At 36.2% G+C, this 18,177-nt stretch overlaps 1 protein-coding gene across 1 annotated transcript in view; it reads left to right on the top strand.

Moving 5' to 3' along the window:
- Positions 1-18,177, top strand: part of AGBL1 (AGBL carboxypeptidase 1) — a 754,644-nt gene that overhangs the window by 87,074 nt on the left and 649,393 nt on the right. The gene's annotated exons all lie outside the window — the stretch shown is intronic.

Below are 18,177 nucleotides of genomic sequence, written 5' to 3'. Positions count from 1 at the left end.
AACAGAATAGAAAGCCCAGAAGTAAATTCACAACTGCAAGCTCAGTTAATCTTCAAGAAAGCAGGAAAGAATATCCATTGGGAAAAAGCCAGTCTCTTCAACAAATGGTGTTGGGAAAACTGGACAGCACATGCCAGAGAATGAAACAGGACCACTTTCTTACACCATATACAAAAATAATTTCAAAATGGATTAAAGTCCTAAATGTGAGACCTGAAACCATCAAAATCCTAGAAAAGAACACAGGCAGTAACTTTGACTTCGGCCATAGTGAATTCTTTCTACTTATGTCTCCTGAGGCAAGGGAAACAAAAGCAAAAATAAACCACTGGAACTACATCAAAATAAAAAGCTTCTGCACAGTGAATGAAAGAATCAACAAAACTAAAAGGTAACCTATGGAAAGGCAGAAGATATTTGCACATGACATATCTGATGAAAGGTTAGTATCCCCCCCCGCCCCCCGCCAAAAAAATAAAGAACTGGTACTGCTCAACAACACAAAAATGAATAATCCAATTAAAAATGGGCAGAAGATGTGAGCAGACATTTCTCCAAAGAAGACATCCAGATGGCCAACAGACACATGAAAAGATGCTCATTATCACTTACTATCAGGGAAATGCAAATCAAAACTACAGTGAGATATCACCTCACACTGGTCAGAATGGCTAAAATCAATAACACAGGAAACAACAAGTGTTGACAAAGATGTGGAGAAAAAGTAACTCTCTTACACTGTCAGTGGGAATGCAGACTGGTGCAGCCACTGTAGAAAACAGTACGGGGGTTCCTCAAAAAGTTAAAAACAGACCTACTTTATGATCCAACAATTGCACTACTGGGTATTTACCCAAAGAATACAAAAACACTTATTCACATGAATACCCCTATGTTTATTGCAGCATTATTTACAATATCCAAAGTACGGAGACAGCTCAAGTGTCTATCAATAGATGAATGGATAAAGAAGAGGTATACACATAGTCAATGGAGTATTATTCATCCATAAAAAAAATGAAATCTTGCCATTTTCAATGACATGGATTGAACTAGAGAATATAATGCTAAGTGAAATAAGTCAGAGAAAGACAAATACCATATGATTTCAATTATATGAAGAATTTAAGAAAAACAACATGATAAAAGGGGTGGGCAGAGAGAGAGAGAGAAGCCAAGAAAGACTCTTAATTATAGAGAACACACTGATGTTTACCAGAAGGGAGGTAGTTGGAGCGATGGGTGAAATAGGTGATGGGGATTAAGGAGTGCACTTGTCGTGATGATGTATGGAATTGTTGAATCACTTTATTGCATATACCTGAAAGTAATATAACACTGTTAAGTAACTAGAATTAAAATAAAACGTTAAAAAAAAGTTTGAACAGCTATGTCACCAAAGAAGATATATTGGCAAACATGCCCATAGAAAACATGATCAACATTAAAATTCATTAGGGAAATGCAGATTAAAGCCACAACATGATACCACTATGCACCTATTAAAAATGGGCAAAAAAAAAAAAAAAAAAAAAAAAAAAAGATGTACCATCACAGGGGTTGAGAAAGATGTGGAAGAACTAGAACTCACATATTCTACTGGCAGAAGTGTAAAAATGGTATAATCACTTTGGAAAACAGTCTGACAGTTTCTTAAAAATCGAACACAAACATCTAAAAATATGTCTATTCCTTTTCTGGGTATTTACCCAATAGAAATGATAGTATATATCTTTATGAAGATTTGTACAAATGTGTATAATAGCTTAATTTGTAATAACTGAAAACTGGAAACAATCCTAATGTACCCCAACTGGTGAAAAGTAAACAAACTGATATTTTCATACAATGGAATATTACTTAGCAATAAGAGGATGAAATATTGGTATATGCTATAGCATGAGTAAGTCTCAAAATAATTATACTGAAAGAAGCCAGATGAAAAAGTGCATGCTGTATGATTCCATTTATATAAAATTTTAGAAAACGCAAAATAAATTATAGTGACAGAAAGCAGATGAGTGGACATCTGGAGACTGGGTTGGGAGTAAAGGAGAGGGGGAGGGAGGGATTCCCGAGAAGCATGAGGAAACTTTGGGGAGGGCTGTGGCTTTTTTGTTACCTTGATGGTGGTGATGTTTTAAAGGTGCATGCATATGTAAAATCTTCTCAAATTGTGTACTTTAACTGTGTATAATTTACAGTATGCCAATTATATCTCAATATATCAGTCAAAGAAACCCAAAAATGTTCTATTTACATGAAAAATATATACAGTAAAATATTTTTATTTATTTATTTATTTTGAGAGAGAGAGAGAAAGAATGGGAAAGGGGCAGAAAGAAAGATGGAGGGAGAGAATACCAAGCAGGCTCCACACTGTCAACACAGAGCCCGACACAGGGCTTGATCCCACAAACTGTAAGATCATGACCTGAGCTGAAATCAAGAGTCAGGTGCTTAACTGAGCCACCCAGATGTCCTACATGGTAAAACATATACAGAAGAACACCAGTAACTCGCTTTTATCTTGGGACTATAAATTAACTTTAAAATACTTTCTATAATTATTAGGCATTGCTTTTATTTTTATGAAAATTAAAGCCAAATGAAAATAGTCGCAGTAATGTCTAATCCACCAAATATTGTATTTTGATCATCTGGCTATTGGTACATGCATTGAAACTAACAACACCAACCACTGATCATTTGGTCAGTCACTTATTTGTTCATTCACAAAGGAATCGAATAGAAGTTTTGACCTAGGAGAAGGAGGCGGAATGGAGGGAAGAAAGCAGAAGTTGGTTTTCTGGGAAGGAAGAAAGCATCACAGAATGCATGGAAGCACAAAACAGACTGGCTTGGGTGGGTGAACAATGAGTTCAATATTAATATAGGTAAAGTTGAGATGCGTGGTAATAGGAGAAAAAGATGAACCATCTAAGATCTTTTTCTCTATATCTTCTCTCTCATCCTGGCTTCCTCCCTCCCTTTCTCTGCCCATTCCTTATCTCCTCTTAGGTTGTTTGTTTATTTTTGTTCTTTTGTGTTTTTCTTTTGCATTATGGGGAACTTCTCTACTTTCAACTCGAATAATTCAATTTTTTTCTGTCTGCTGTCTGCTATTCACTGCTTCCAACAAAGTTTCAATTTATAATGCTGTATTTCACATGTATATTTCAATTCTTTATATTCTTAGACTTATGGCTTCATGACACTTTGCTCTAGGGTTATAGGTGCAGATGCCATCTAGAATATTCTTAAGAACAGACATTAGGTATTTTCAAATTCATTTCCCTTTCCTGACTACATTTATTGTGCATCACAGGGAGGTAACACTTGAGTGGTAAGAAAACGGATTACCTTCTTTTGAAGTGAAGAATGGTTTTCTTTGCTATTTCAGCCTTACAGAGACACTTGCATTCTCTCCCATATTCGTTTGTAATCAATAGCACTTGAGTTGCATTATGTTGGAGTTTAGTCTAGGTTTCTAGTGAAATATTCCATAGCAGGATCTTTGGGGTCAGATTAAAGGAAAAAAAGAAAAAAGAAAAAAGAAAAAAAAAAAGAAAGAAATCCTAGATGTTACTATTTTGCCAGTTTAAAAATCTGTTAACCTAAAGGAACAATGCAGTGGAACAGGCTCATAGCCATAGCAACATGTTTTGCTATTTTATTTCAGTATTGCTGAGATAGTGCCCACGATCAAGGCTCACTCTCCAGTGTGTGTGGTCAGGAGCTGGCCTTGGGGGCTTCTCACATGCAGGTGTGCTGGGAGGAAGGTGACCACACTTGTGCTTGCCTGAAAGATTTGCATCTCTCTTTCACAGTGAATTCTTGTTTCTCTGGGATGGGAGTGTTCCCCCAGAGTTTCCTAGTGTCTCTGTCCATTGTCTTCTGGGGCACTTTGGGATAGTCTCTGACCTGTTTCTCAGCACTGCTAACACTTTTATTTATTTTTTTTTTTTGCAATTTAAATATTTCTACAATACTTTTTAAAGGATAAGACAATTTTAGAATCCATGACATGGCAATGTTTTTAATTTCCATAGAATATTTAAATATTTTATGCAGAAGGGAAAGTAGAGAGTACTCATTCCCATACCCTCACTTGATAAATACTCTGAGTATTACTCTGTAATTTACATAGGAAGTGGGTGGAAGAGGTAAGATTTCAGTTCTACTGGAATGAATATCCAGGTCTATTTCCACCACACCATGCTGGAACATGATGACTACCCTTTCCTCAATATTTAAAAGCAGAAATGGTTAAATAACTGGAATAAATAAATAAAACATGTTCAGGGGATAGTTTTACAGGGGCCTGAGGGCTCTAAAAAGGAAAGAGGTAGCCTCAGGCCTTGGTTTCCTTCAGGTTGAAATAATTTGTCTTTGAAAATGGCCTACCCTAATCATAGTAATCATCATCACATATAAAAAAATCCCATTTTATGTGGCATGCTTCAGGCCAAATAAATCCCCCCAAATGCTTTTTGGAGTTAATATCATGGTCCCCCCAATTATATGATGCTGTTACAGAGTTAAATAATTGAGTGGCAGAGTTATAATAATAATGGGCTTGAGGGAAAGTGGGAATGATCAGGCAATAGCAATGGAGGAAAGAAATGTTTCTGAAACAACAGCAAGAATCAATGAGGCAGACAAACAGAAAAGGCAGTTCTAGGTGGCAGGGACCCACTAATCCAGAGTACATGGATAGCTGACTGCCATCTCTCGGTGGCCATGGGTATTGCAGCTCCAAACTGCCTCATCCACAAGCTGGCATACATTTCGTAAAATATTAGGACTATATAAAGTGTTCTATATAATAAGAAGACTTAATATTTATAGAGGTATTATTTCCAAGACAGTCCAAGAAGATAGCTTTTAAAGGAATTCATTCTTTTATTGTTTCTGTTCTTTGGAGAACCTAAATATTGACTTTCTGAATTTTATTTGTGATGGGGATAAATATTCATCTCAAGTAGAATCTGTCCTATTAGTATTCTTTTCTGATCAGAGTTTCTGGTGAAGACTGAAATGAGTTCATTGAACCGTTAGTCCTTGGGTCAATATGATTCTGTTTTTCAAAGCAGAAGTATAACTGTATTTTGGAAGCCAATCGTTGAATGACGTTTGATTTTCCATGGAATTTTGTACATTTTCTATTTTTGTTTTTGGGTTTTTTTTTTGTTTCAAAAGGGAAAACAGCTTAAAAAGTAATTCTAAAATAATTTCTGGTTTTTTAAAAGGGGGTTTTCTAATATAAAAAGATTTTTCTGTAAGGTTTAACCTCTGTCCCTGAAATTACACTTTAAAGAGTTCCTATAGAGTGGGCTTCATGACTGGAACTGGTTTATGGGAGTCTAGGCTTTGGACAGTTAAATTTACTCAAAAGATGGTATGTTTGACATGCCTCAAGATGGGTTTGAAAATATCATGTGCTGTAACGTAAATCTCAGCCTCACCTCATGATCAGTCAAAGGGAAAAAATGGAGAAATTCATGACAGTGTGAAGATTGCTCTATTTTTCTGTGGAACCCCAGGCCTTCCAGCCCACCATGTGAAGTGTGGGGCTACACTGACAACAACCCTGCTTTGGACTTGTCCAAATGTTTGCTGTGAGAGTGGCATTTTAATCTTAAGAGCCAGTCTGATGTGGAACCCTGTGAAAGCCAGTCTGAGGAACCCTGTGGCCTCCACAGAGGTCTCTCCCGAGTAAATCTCACAGAGGGTATCTTTACCACAGGCTTTCAAGAATTTGAATCATCTAATAAAAATGGAATATTAATTGGGAATCTAAGATGTGCTCGGCGTTTCAATGTACATTATCTTATTCATCTTCCACAGAATCACTCTGAAGTTGGCATATGCGCCTCCGTTTTACAAAAGAGGAAACAGTCTCAGAGCTGTTTGGCGACATGTTTATACCAGAATGGAGATTCAGGACAGAGTTTTTGACCCTGAATTCCATTTTTTTTCTCATCAGACGGTGCATACTGGCTTTTCAGTTCCTTGAACCCTAGGCTATGTTTTTTTCCATCTATAAATGTAAGGATCCCTGATCTATTATTGATACTAATGCTATATCAGATAAAGCTAAAGAACTTATACCTGCATTTACCTTTTTTCCTGTAAACAGAAACATCCAAACTGATATAAACTCACACATCCCAATGAGAACCAACACACTGACATGCAAAGATCAGTTAGCAAAGTCTAATGTAAGATCGGTAATAAGAAGGGATATGGGGGAAGGAAATATATTGCTTTACATTTTAGAAGTCTGATTTCTTTACAAGATTTTATTTTTTAAATTTTAGAGAGAGAGACAGAGAGAGAGACAGAGAGAGAGAGAGAGAAAGAGAGAGTGAGTGCACAAGCAGGGGAGAGGGGCAGAGGGGGAGAGAGAGAATCCCCAGCAGGCTCCGGGCTCAGCAGGGAGCCCATTGTGGGCTCAATCCCATGACCCTCTGATCATGACCTAAACTGCAATCAAGAGTTGGATGCTCCAATGACTGAGCCATCAAGGCATCCCAAGATTTCTCTTTTTTTAAGTGAAAGATCTCTGCCCCCTTCTCCAAATAAATTCTTACATGGGGCTTCAAAAAAGCACAGAGGAGCACGTGGGTGGCTCAGTCCATTGAGCATCTGACTTCGTCTCAGGTTTGTGAGTTCAGGCCCTGAACGGAGCTTGCTGTTGTCAGTGCGGAGCCTGCTTTGGATCCTCTGTCTCCCTCTCTGTCTGTCTCTCCCTCGCTTGTGCTCTCTCTCTCTCTCTCAAAAACAAATAAAACATTAAACAAGCTGCACTTAGAAAAAATACAGCACAGATAAGAAGCAGTCCTGTTGGAAGTGATTGCAAAATAGAGTTCTGACTTCACTTTACACCCCATCACATTCTTCAGAACTCTAGGACTTGAAAGAACGTATGTTATAAAAGCCCTCCAAGCTGTTGAAGATAACATTGGGTCAACAGTTGTGGATTTAGATTCGAGAGTTGGCTCCCCTTCTTTCAGTGACCGTAAGCAAGTTGCTTAACTTTGTTGAGTCTCAATTTGTGAACTTTAAGAATGGGTATAATAGTGCTTTATTCCATGCAGCTGTTATAAGATTTAAATAGGATAATGTATCTAAGGGATATTGGCAAGAACATTTAACAAGCCTCAATAAAGAATAGTACCTGTCACTGCTCATTCTCAGTCCCTCAGGGGTCCTTCTCTCAAACTACCAAGATTAGGTGCAGGACCCATGTGACTAAACCTTGTTCTGTTCAACAAGTGCACCACCCCCAAGGTGTATCCAGTCCTACCTTTTGGTTTACAGTGCAGCTATCCATATTGTCATTTGGATTCACTATCTCCTGTAAGCATTGTTCAAAGAATGAACAATCATACTTCATTTCAGATTGCGTCATCACCCTGTAACCTCAAGCATTTCTTCCGGTAATGGACAATTGTTCACAATGCTGGGTTTTTTGGGCAAGACAACAATTTGAGCCAGGGCATCTAACACTGCTGCTCCAGAATCATTATTGCCACAATAAAGAAATAGACAATTATGGGGAAAATGTTGCATCAGGGTTGGAAATTAAGGAAGGGTGTCATCCACATGCTGACAGATTTAAGGCATTTCTCGTTGATCTAGTACAGAAGGGTCCAGCCTGAAGAAAGGAGACAGGGGCCACCTTACCACCCCCATTCTCAGCAAAACTACCTTCATCCACTAATGTAGGAGGATAGCTGCCAGAACGAAGGCAGATAAAGGATGAGTGAAGAAGAAATATTTAAAAAATTAATGCTGAAATTTTAAAACCATATGCTGTGGAAATAGAGAACTAGGATGGATGGGTAATATGTACATTTATGTTAATGTACTCATTTTATATGAGAGGGGGTCAGTAATTACTTTTTATTTTATTTTATTTATTGTAAGTAGGCTCCATGCTCAGTGTGGAGTGGTACATGGGGCTTGAACTCATGACCTTGAGATTAAGACCTGAGCTGATATTAAGAGTCAGATGCTTAACTGACTAAGCCACCCAGGCGTCCCAGTAATTACTTTTTAAAAGCCTGTTACAAGGTTCCAATTTTTTCTTTCAAAAAGGTAATATTTAATAAATATCTCCTATAATTTTACTCTCTAGAGATAACTTCTTGAAACAATTCCATGTAAATCCCTTTGAATCATTTTATACATGTATTAACATGCATATATTGGTAATATATATTATGACTATTATTATTTCACAAAAACATGCTTGTCCTGAAACAATTGCTCATCTATTGTACTTTTTATTTAGTGACACATCACGAATGCTCTGTGAGTTAGGTTACAAACATCTCTTGGCATCCTTTTTTCTTTCCTTTTTTTTAAGCTGAGGTAAAATTCATGTAACATAACATCAACCATTCAAAAGTTTATGACTCACTGGCATTTAGTCATTTGCAGTGTTTGGTAACCACCATCTTTATGTAGTTCTAAAACATTTTCATCACCCCAAAAGGAAACCCTATACCCATTAAGCAGTAACTGTCCATTTTATCCTTCCTCCCCTTGCCCCAGCCCCTGGCCACCACTAATCTATTTTCTGTCTCTAGGGATTTACCTATACTGGGAGTTTCATATAAATAGAATCATATGTGACCTTTTGTGCCTGACTTTTTTTTACTAGCAAAATATTCTTAAAGTTCACCGATATTATAGAATGTATCAACACTCCATTCCTTTTTATGGACAAATAACATTCCATTGTATGAATATACTTCATTTTGTGTATCCTTTCATCTGTTGATGGACATTTGGGTTGTTTTTACCTTTTGGCTATTGTGAATAGTGCTGCTCTGAACACACGTGTGTATGTGTTTGAGTATCTGTCTTCGGTTCTTTTGAGTATCTACCTAGCAGTCGAGTTGCTAGATTGTTTAACTTTTTAAGGAGCTACTCAACTCTCTTCCACAGTGGGTTCACCAGCAATGTATGAAGGCTCTTTGTTTACATTTCTTTACATCTTTGCCAACACTTGTTATTGTCACTTTTAAAAATTCTTATTATAGCCATCTTCCTCTGTATGGAGTAGCATGTCTTTCTGATTTTTTAATTTGCATTTCCCTAATGATAAATGACATGAACATCTTTCATGTGCTTATTGACTGTTTCTTTGGAGAAAGGTCTATTCAAGCCCTTTACCTATTCTGTAATTGGGTTGTTTGTCCTTTTGTTGTTGATCTTGCCAACCTTTTTAAGTGTGTGCAAAGTATTCAGTGATGGACTCCACCCTACCTTTATTCCAGTGTAAAATCAAGGCACCATTTCTATGAAAAGGAGAAGTGGACAGTGGGCAGAAAAAAGTAACAATTGCCCACCATATTAGGGAAATACAAAAGGCAAGATGCTCTGAGGACCCCTAGGGGAAGTTTCCCATAACCTTGCAGAGCAATAACTCTGTACCCCAAACTCACCAGTTTTACCTAATATTTTTCTTTTCCTGGCTGGGAAGTCATTATAAATGGCTGCTAGGGAGAAGTAGATGGGGTGGGGATAATAGACTCCTAGAATTCATGATTTCTGTTTGGTTCCATCCTCTATCAGAGGAATGATTAGAAGCTCACAAATTCTTACCATGTGATTACCATATGCTCTTACCCAGGTGAAATGAACTCTATCATGAGATTTTTAACAAAATACAAAAGGAAGTGTGATCATCCTACTTTGATTGTGACAGCCTCAGTTTTTGCCCTAAAAACCTTGAGCCCTGGGAACCCCCTCCATGAGACATGAAAGGTCTTAGTTTCTGGTGATGGGTGTGGAAAGTTGAGGGGAAAGTGAAAAACTCATATGGCAACCCCAAAATAAAGGCCGAAAGCAATAATGTCTTTAATGTCAAGTGGGTATGGTACAGATAGATAAATGGATAAATGGACACCTTGTGTGGTCACTATTGTTGCTTCTGACTGTTGATGCTAATACCAGCATGACCCAGATATCATTGAAAAAGAAAGCTAATTGACTATGTGATTTGAATGAAAGATGGAAGGGCACATACAAGTGGATTAGGTGGTCAAAAACCCAAACCAAACATACTGCACAATATGCAGAAAAGAATTTGGGAACTGTGCATGTTGGAGAAGGGGATGAGAGATCACATATGGACACTGAATTTCATAAATCTGTAATGAGACAGTTAGGTACTTCTAAAAGACACTAATGTTTAGTTGAAAATAGTGGCCTCTGAACTGGCTTGAGCACACTGATGAATGAACACACATGATTGTACAATCTTCTTGAATGTTCTGTGAAACTGAGTAACGTTACATTTTCTGATTCCAGTGTTGCAATTAAAATATTCTGTGGTTGAACAAAAGGGGAAATTTAGTAACTGATCTGTTGGCCCTTCACACTCAAAACACAGAGGCAATTAATAAATTTTTGGCTTTATAGAGATGAGTTAGCATCCTATAGGGTGGCACGTCTTGACACACTGTTGCTGGCTATGAAAAAGGTTTTAAAATGTTGGCCAGCTCTAAAAATATTTTCAAATGTGAGATAAGAAGAATCTCTTTCTCTAATTTAGAAATACCTTGGGGATAAAAATGGAGAAAAGGATTACTTTATGAATGTTTTTAATGTTTATTTATTTTTGAGAGAGAGAGAGAGAGAGAGACAGAGCATGAGGAGCAGAGGGGCAGGGAGAGAGGGAGACACAGAATCTGAAACAGGCTCCAGGCTCTGAGCTGTCAACACAGAGCCCATTGCGGAGCTCGAACTCAGGAACAGAGAGATCAGGACCTAGGCCGAAGTCGGACTCATAACCAACTAAGCCACCCAGGCACCCCAGGAAAAGGATTACTTTAGAATAGATTTATATGCTGTTTCTCTGAAGCTGTTTGGTGATCTTTGAAGAGATATTAAGGAGCTTAGAAAAGGATGAATTGACTGCACTTGAATTGTTCTGGGTTGCGACAAACACTTGTGAAAAAAAAGACCCATTTCTTTTATAAGTAAGACTGCTTCAGAATTAAAAAAGAAAAAAAGTTGACAGAAAGGGCAGCCAAATTAAACAGGACTTTCTCCATTTCTTTACTAAAACTGTAACTTATTTGGAGTCCAACTTTGATTTCAGAACTTCAAAATACCTCTGCGATTTAAAACCATTTTCCCCGAGAGAGGCTTAACTTTGGAGTATTTCAAAATTATGGACAATTTAGATGCAGAAATGTATTTGATGAATTTAAAGATGAAAAGACCTGGTGGACAGACAACTGGTCTACCACAACAAGCCAGTAGATATGGTATGGATGGATATTTTTATAGAACTGGAAATGAATTCCTACAAGTCTAAAAACCTGGTGTTGCTAATAAATAAAATCTTAAGTACTCCATGCTCAAACACTTTTGTGGAGATGGTATTTAGCTTAATATACTAAAAACCGGAAACTAATGTAATGGGGTTTATGAGAGCAGAGCTGCAAGACAAAATGAATTGTACATTGGATTGCTTTCAGTTTCACCACTACATTAAAGAAGGATGTCCTAAAAGCTTCAGGCAGTTCAGAGAAGAATCATTAGAGAAGGATTTAGAAAGATTACAACTATTCTATTGTATCATGGGGCTAAAATAAACATTATTATTTTTTTAATTGAAAATGGGTAATATCTAATTAGTCCTATTATATTTATGTTCTCTCTTTAAAAATATTATATTGTTGTATGTTAATAATATGTACTAATATAGCATAATAGTAACATACAATAGTTTTAAAAGATTTAAATAATTACCCTATAAGAAGGCAGAAAGACATTATAAAAATAGTATTATACTTTTATTACATGTATTGTTTAGACCTACTATAAATTACTCCTAATTTCCCCTTTAAGTCTTATTTTTAACTATTTGCATTTATGTAGACTAATTATGATTTCAAATGAACATCTACCCTCCATATTTTTATATAAAATAATAACACATATGTGTATAATTATTGGATATTACATTATTATGATTTTATTTGAAATGTGTTTGGTTTTCCAAAAACTTGGTGAGTCTACAGAGGTAAATGCATTACAACCAGCACTAACCCTACCTGGACATCCTCCCTACCTCTTCTCGTAAGGTGCATGAAAGTAGATATAACTACTCAGGCCTATAAAAACCAAAATAACCTACAACACTCAATCTTCCAGCTGAAACTATGAAGGGAAGCTAATCAGATACCAACTAATGTGGGAATGGATTAATGGATAATTCAAACACATCTATATAGAGAAAATAAAATATGCAAAAAGGAATGTTCTTGTCAATATGGAAAGTAACAGTGTGGAGGAAAAAATGTCTAAAAGAGGCCAGAAGTCAGGTATAAAAAAATCCAGAAGAATATAACCTGAAGCAAAGAATCTAACCTGAAGAATCTAACCTATGAAGCAAATGAAAATTTCTAACAGCTGCTTTGCAGTATAGAACAATTTAAAGAGAACATGAATTCATTGACTCAAGAACTCAAAGATAAGTTGCTGGAACAACAGAATGAGCTGAAAAGAAATATTGCTGAGGAAGAAAACAATGAGTACAAATTCTTTTTTTAATGAAATAAGCAGAATAGGAATAGAAAAGAAATAGCAGAAAAGTGTATTCATGACTTAGAGCAAAGGCTTGAAATGATAACCCTGAATGCAGAAAAAAGATTAAAGAGATTAATGTAATTAGAACAACAGTAATAGATAAAAACTTAAGAGGTGATGTCTTTAAGAATAATTGGTGTTCCTAAAGTGTAGGGTGAAAAGAACGCAACAGTTGTGAATGACAGAAAACCCTACCATGGTAGCCTCAGAAATCCTGGGTCAGGCATCCTGGGACTGGTGGAATGACAACCACATGTCATCATGAATCAGGCTCTTTTCAGCTTTTTTTGCTCCACCATCTTTAATATGTGATTACTGAGCCTTCATGTTTCAGCAAGGAAGATGGATGAGGACATGGGACACATTTCCTTCCACTAGTGAGAATTTGTCTTTTTTACTTAAGAAGAAATAAGCTCTCCCAGGGCTATTTGCCTATACCTCATTGGCCAAAAATGTATCAAAAAACCACATCTATTTTCAAGGCAGTCTAGAAAGGTATTCTAGTTTTTCATCCTCCATAGTTGAGGAAGGCAAGACAAAGAGGTTATCTATGGCTTTCGGGAGGCCAATCAGAGCCATCTACCGAAACAGCTGTCTGTAGGCATTGTCTAAATACAAGGTTAATAAGTAGCATTATCAGCATATTTACAAGGTTGGTGGTAAATACTAGAATACACAGCAGAAATATTTGAAGAGTTTGCTACTGGGGAGCAAGACTTAAATATAAGGAGCAGTGTGGCACTGTATTGCTGTTTTCCACATGAGTCTTTTAATTTTATCTGAGTTTATAACCATGCACTTATAAAGGCAAATATCTTTGGGAAGAGTATAGGAAAAAGGGAAATAGAAAAAAATCATTAGGTGATTTCTCTGTTTAATTCCCTGTCCCTCTCCCCAACAAAATCAGAAGTACACATACAAACAAAAATTATAAAAAAAACTTTCCATCAGTAAAATTCAAACTGAACACATTGTTAAGATTTAATTATACATAAAGGACAGGATAACTTCTAGAAAAACATAAAAAAAGATTAACTTTTAAAGCAGTAGAGGAAAAAAATGAAGCTAAGAAAGTTTAGCTGATCAAATAAAAGGAAAGGAAAGTAAAAAGAATAAAGAATGCACTGCAAGTGAAAAACACAACATAAGATGGCGGAAGTCCAAACCTGTCCCAACAAATGTGAATAAACTCAACAATTGCAACAGAGATTAAAATGTTGCTGTTTCATATTGACAGGATACATTCTGAAAGCAAAATGACACCAGAAACCTGAAAATAAAGACATGAAAGCAAGTAGATCAAGAAAATTCTGCTGATGAGTACAGCAACAGTGGCAACAGCCACTACAGCTAACAAATAAAAAATGAAAAAGAAAAACAGATGAAGGATTTGTTGGCCATTTGTCTGTCTTCTTTGAGAATTGCCTCTTCAGGTCCTTCAACCACTTTTTAATCAGATATTTGTTATTCTTTTGTTTTTGCTATTGAGTTGTAGGAGTTCTTTATATATTATTGTTATTAACCCCTTATCAGACACAAGGTTTGCAAATATTTTCTCCCATCCTATAGGTTGCCTTTTCACTCTGTTCATGGTTCCCTTTGCTGTACAGGAAGCTTTTTAGTTTGATGTAGTTTATTTGTCTATTTTTGCTTTTGCCATCTGTGCTTTTGGTGTCATGACCAAAAACTCATTGCCAAGACCAATGGCAAGAAGCTTTTCTCTAGGCTTTCTTCTAGTAGTTTCACGTTTTTAGGCCTTACCTTTAAGTCTTTAATCCACTGTGAGTTGACTTTGTATATAGTGTGAGTTAAGGGTCTAATTTCATTCTTCTGCGTATGGATATCGGTTTTTCCAACACCACTTACTGAAGAGACTTCCCTCTCCCTATTATATGTTCTTCACACCCCAGTAGAAGATTGGTTGACTATAAGTGGCCAACAGGTTTGTAAAAAGGTACTCAGCATCACTCATCATCAGGGAAATGCAAAGGAAAACCACAATGAAATATCCCCTCACACCTATAGAATGGATATTACCAAAAAGATGGAAGATAAGCAGTGGTTGGTGAGGATACGGAAAAAAGGGAGCCCTTGTACATTGTTGGTGGAAATGTATAACTGTTATAGAAAACAGTTATAGAAGTTACTAAAAAAATGAAAATCTAGAACTACCATATGTCCTAACAATCAAACTTTTGGGTATATATCCGAAGGAAACAAAATCAATATTCAAAAGAGATATATGCACTCCCATATTCATTGATGCATTACTTATAATAGTCAAGATATGGTCCATCCATTGATGGACAAATGGATAAAGAAAATGTGGAATACACAATGGAACATTATTCAGTCTTAAAAATAAGGAAATCCTGTCATTTACAACAACATAGATGAAAATAAGAGGATATTATGCTAAGTGAAATAAACCAGACATAGAGACAAATACTGCATGATCTTACTTATATGTGGAATCTATAAAAAGTACAACTCAAAGAAGCAGAGGGTAGAATGGTGGTTGCCAGGAACAAGAGGAGGGGAAATGAGTAGATGTTGGTCAAGGGGTACAAAATTTCAGTTATGCAAGATGAATGAGATTGGGAAGCCTAATGTCCAGCACAGTGATACTGTATTGTGCACTTGAAATCTGCTAAGAGGATAGATCTTAAATCTTCTACACATACACATACACACACATACACATGCACACTAATAACTGCATGGGGTGATTTAGCTTCATTGTGGTGATCTTTTCATAGTATATTCATTTATCCAAACATCAACTTGTATACCTTAAATATATACAATTCTCGTGCGTCAAAGATATTTCCATAAAGTTGTTAAAAACAAAAATAGATAATGTGGTTATAATATCAAAGAAAGCAGAAATCAAGGCAAAAAGCATTAAGCAGGACATAGGAAAAATATATACTAAAAATAAGAGTAATATAATAGTTATTACTTTTTCTGCACCCTGCAACATAGCTAAAAAATATGTAAGGCTAAAACTAATATACCTACCAGAAGAATATGGTGACTCCAACAGATATCTCTTAAATGCAGTAATGAAATAGACACACGATAAGAGAATATAAGAGTACTTAAAGAATACAATTAACAAGGGTCACGTAAATATATATATGTGTGTGTGTGTATGTGTGTGTGTGTATATATATATATGTATATATATATGTGTGTGTGTATATATATATATACATATATATATATATGTATATATATATATATATATATATTCTGCTGACAGAGCAGAAGTTATGCATTTTTTCTTAAACAAATTTTTTTAACATTTATTCATTTTTGAGAGACAGAGACAGAGCACAAGCAGGGGTGGGGCAGAGAGAGAGGGAGACACACAGTCTGAAGCAGGCTCCAGGCTCCGAGCTGTCAGCACAGACTCTGATGCAGGGCTTGAACTCAAAAGTTGTGAGATCATGACCTGAGCTGAAGTTGGATGCCTAACTGACTAAGCCACCCAGGTGTCCCTGCATTTTTTCAAATGTACTTAGATCATTCATAGAAACTTAACCTGTATGCAAGCTCCTACTCTTACCACTGGTATTGAACACTGTGTATGAAATTCTAGCCCACATGCTACCATTAGTGAGACAGTTAAAAGTATTGAAAATGAGGAGACAAATAATCATTTGCTGATGACACTATTATCTACTTGGAAAATCCAGAGTATCCATGTTTACTGGATAAGCTAGGAAGATTAATAAGAAGTTTGGTGACGTTTTTAGCCATAAGGTGAACACATGAATATTGTTTTCCCATTTACCAAAAATAACCAGTCAGAAGATAATATTGGAGAAAGAGATTTAAGTGTAATAAAATAGTAAAAACTTAGATCTGCTGCAGGCATCCTTGCAATGGAGATGTATCTATTGTGGGACTGAATGAGCTTTATCCTGGGTTTGGGATTCTGTTGTAAAGCGTTTCTTGGGGTTTTTCTCAACATTTGTGCCTGCAATGCTTCTTTTTCTTTGATTACAATGGCCCAGGCTTTTTTTTTTTTTTTCCCTCTAAATTTGTTAATACATTTAATCCATTCACACTCAAATCTTGTTGGGCTAGAAACCATTCTGTCTTTTACAGATCACTTGGCATGGGGTGCCCTGGTGGCTCAGTCGGTTATGCATCTGACTCTTTGTTTCAGGTCAGGTCATGATCTTGTGTTTCTGAGTTCAAGCCCCACATCAGGCTCCATGCTGACAGCACAGAGCCTGCTTGGGATTCTCTCTCTCTCTCCCTCTCTCTCTGCCCCTCTCTATCTCATGCTCTCTTGCTCTCTAAAAATAGATAAATCAAATTAAAAATAATAAAAATCACTTGGCTTGTCTCTGCTCTGAACTTTTCTGTGTTACTTTTAAAGTTTACATATGTTGGGAAATCTTCCCTGTACCTAGTATTGGGAGGTAATATATTAAATTTATAATAGAATATAAATATTGTAAGTTTATAATTTTTAAATATACAATAGAATATTTTACTATATAATTTATAAATATATAACTTTATTATATACTTATAAAATACATTGCATACATTAATGTATTCTAAATAAATCATATAAATATATAATAAATTGTATGAATTTAAAAATTGGAGGAACAATGGTATGTGCACTTACTCCTGTGTGTATACACATATATCTTTTGTCTACCATATGGACCAGTATAAAATGTGATAGCATGAGTTCTGGTGAGGGCAGGGTCAAACAGGTGTCTTCATATACAGCAACTGTCTGTGTAAATGAAAAGCCATAAAAGAGCTTAATTCCTCTTACCTGGGTATTCCACTTCCAGAATTCTTAAAAGAATGATCACAGATTCACATCCATTGATACCGAGACAGCATTGTTTCTAATAGTAAAAGATTAGAAATAACTTACAAACTGAACTGTAAAGTATTGATGAGCGGGTAACAATATATGCATAACACCAAATATTATGTGGCCATTAAAACGTATTTTAGGAAAATGTTTGAAAGTATAATATTAGGTGAAAATGCAGATGCGAGTTATAAAATAGTGCGTATAGTATGATCAACAGTACACATACATCATCTTGTTTAGCAATCTGTTCGTTCACCCATCCATTCCATCCTATGTCTTTTTTTTTTTTATGTTGAAAAATTTATCTTTAGAATTAGCTGCACTCAGTTTAGTTGATCTCAGTTTTGTTGGCAACATCTAAAGCATCATCATTAGGAGTCTTATCAGGGTGTTGACCTTGGCCACGTCAGTGTCATACAGCTTTTTCACAGCCTATTTGATCTTGTTGGCCTTGATATCCACAATGGACACATGTGTGCTGTTGACTTCTATCTTCTTCACTGCTGACTTGGTGGTTGGGGGGTTTGATGACGGCATAGTGGTCAGACTTGTTTCCTCTAATGTGCTTTTCTAAGGATATTTGGGCTGCCATCAGAGCTGTAGTGTCTTAGGCTACTGGAAGGCAGGTGACCTGCTGATCTTTTTTCTCTGGCTGAGGCCTTTCAGCTTCACTTTCTTGGCTTTCAACGCCTTTTCTTTGGCCT

The sequence above is a fragment of the Panthera onca genome, chromosome B3 (assembly GCF_046562875.1).
Source record: "Panthera onca isolate mPanOnc1 chromosome B3, mPanOnc1 haplotype 2, whole genome shotgun sequence".
Taxonomy (NCBI): Eukaryota; Metazoa; Chordata; class Mammalia; order Carnivora; family Felidae; genus Panthera; species Panthera onca.
Note: the sequence above shows the minus strand (reverse complement) of the source record. Positions and strands in the feature narration are given on the sequence as shown.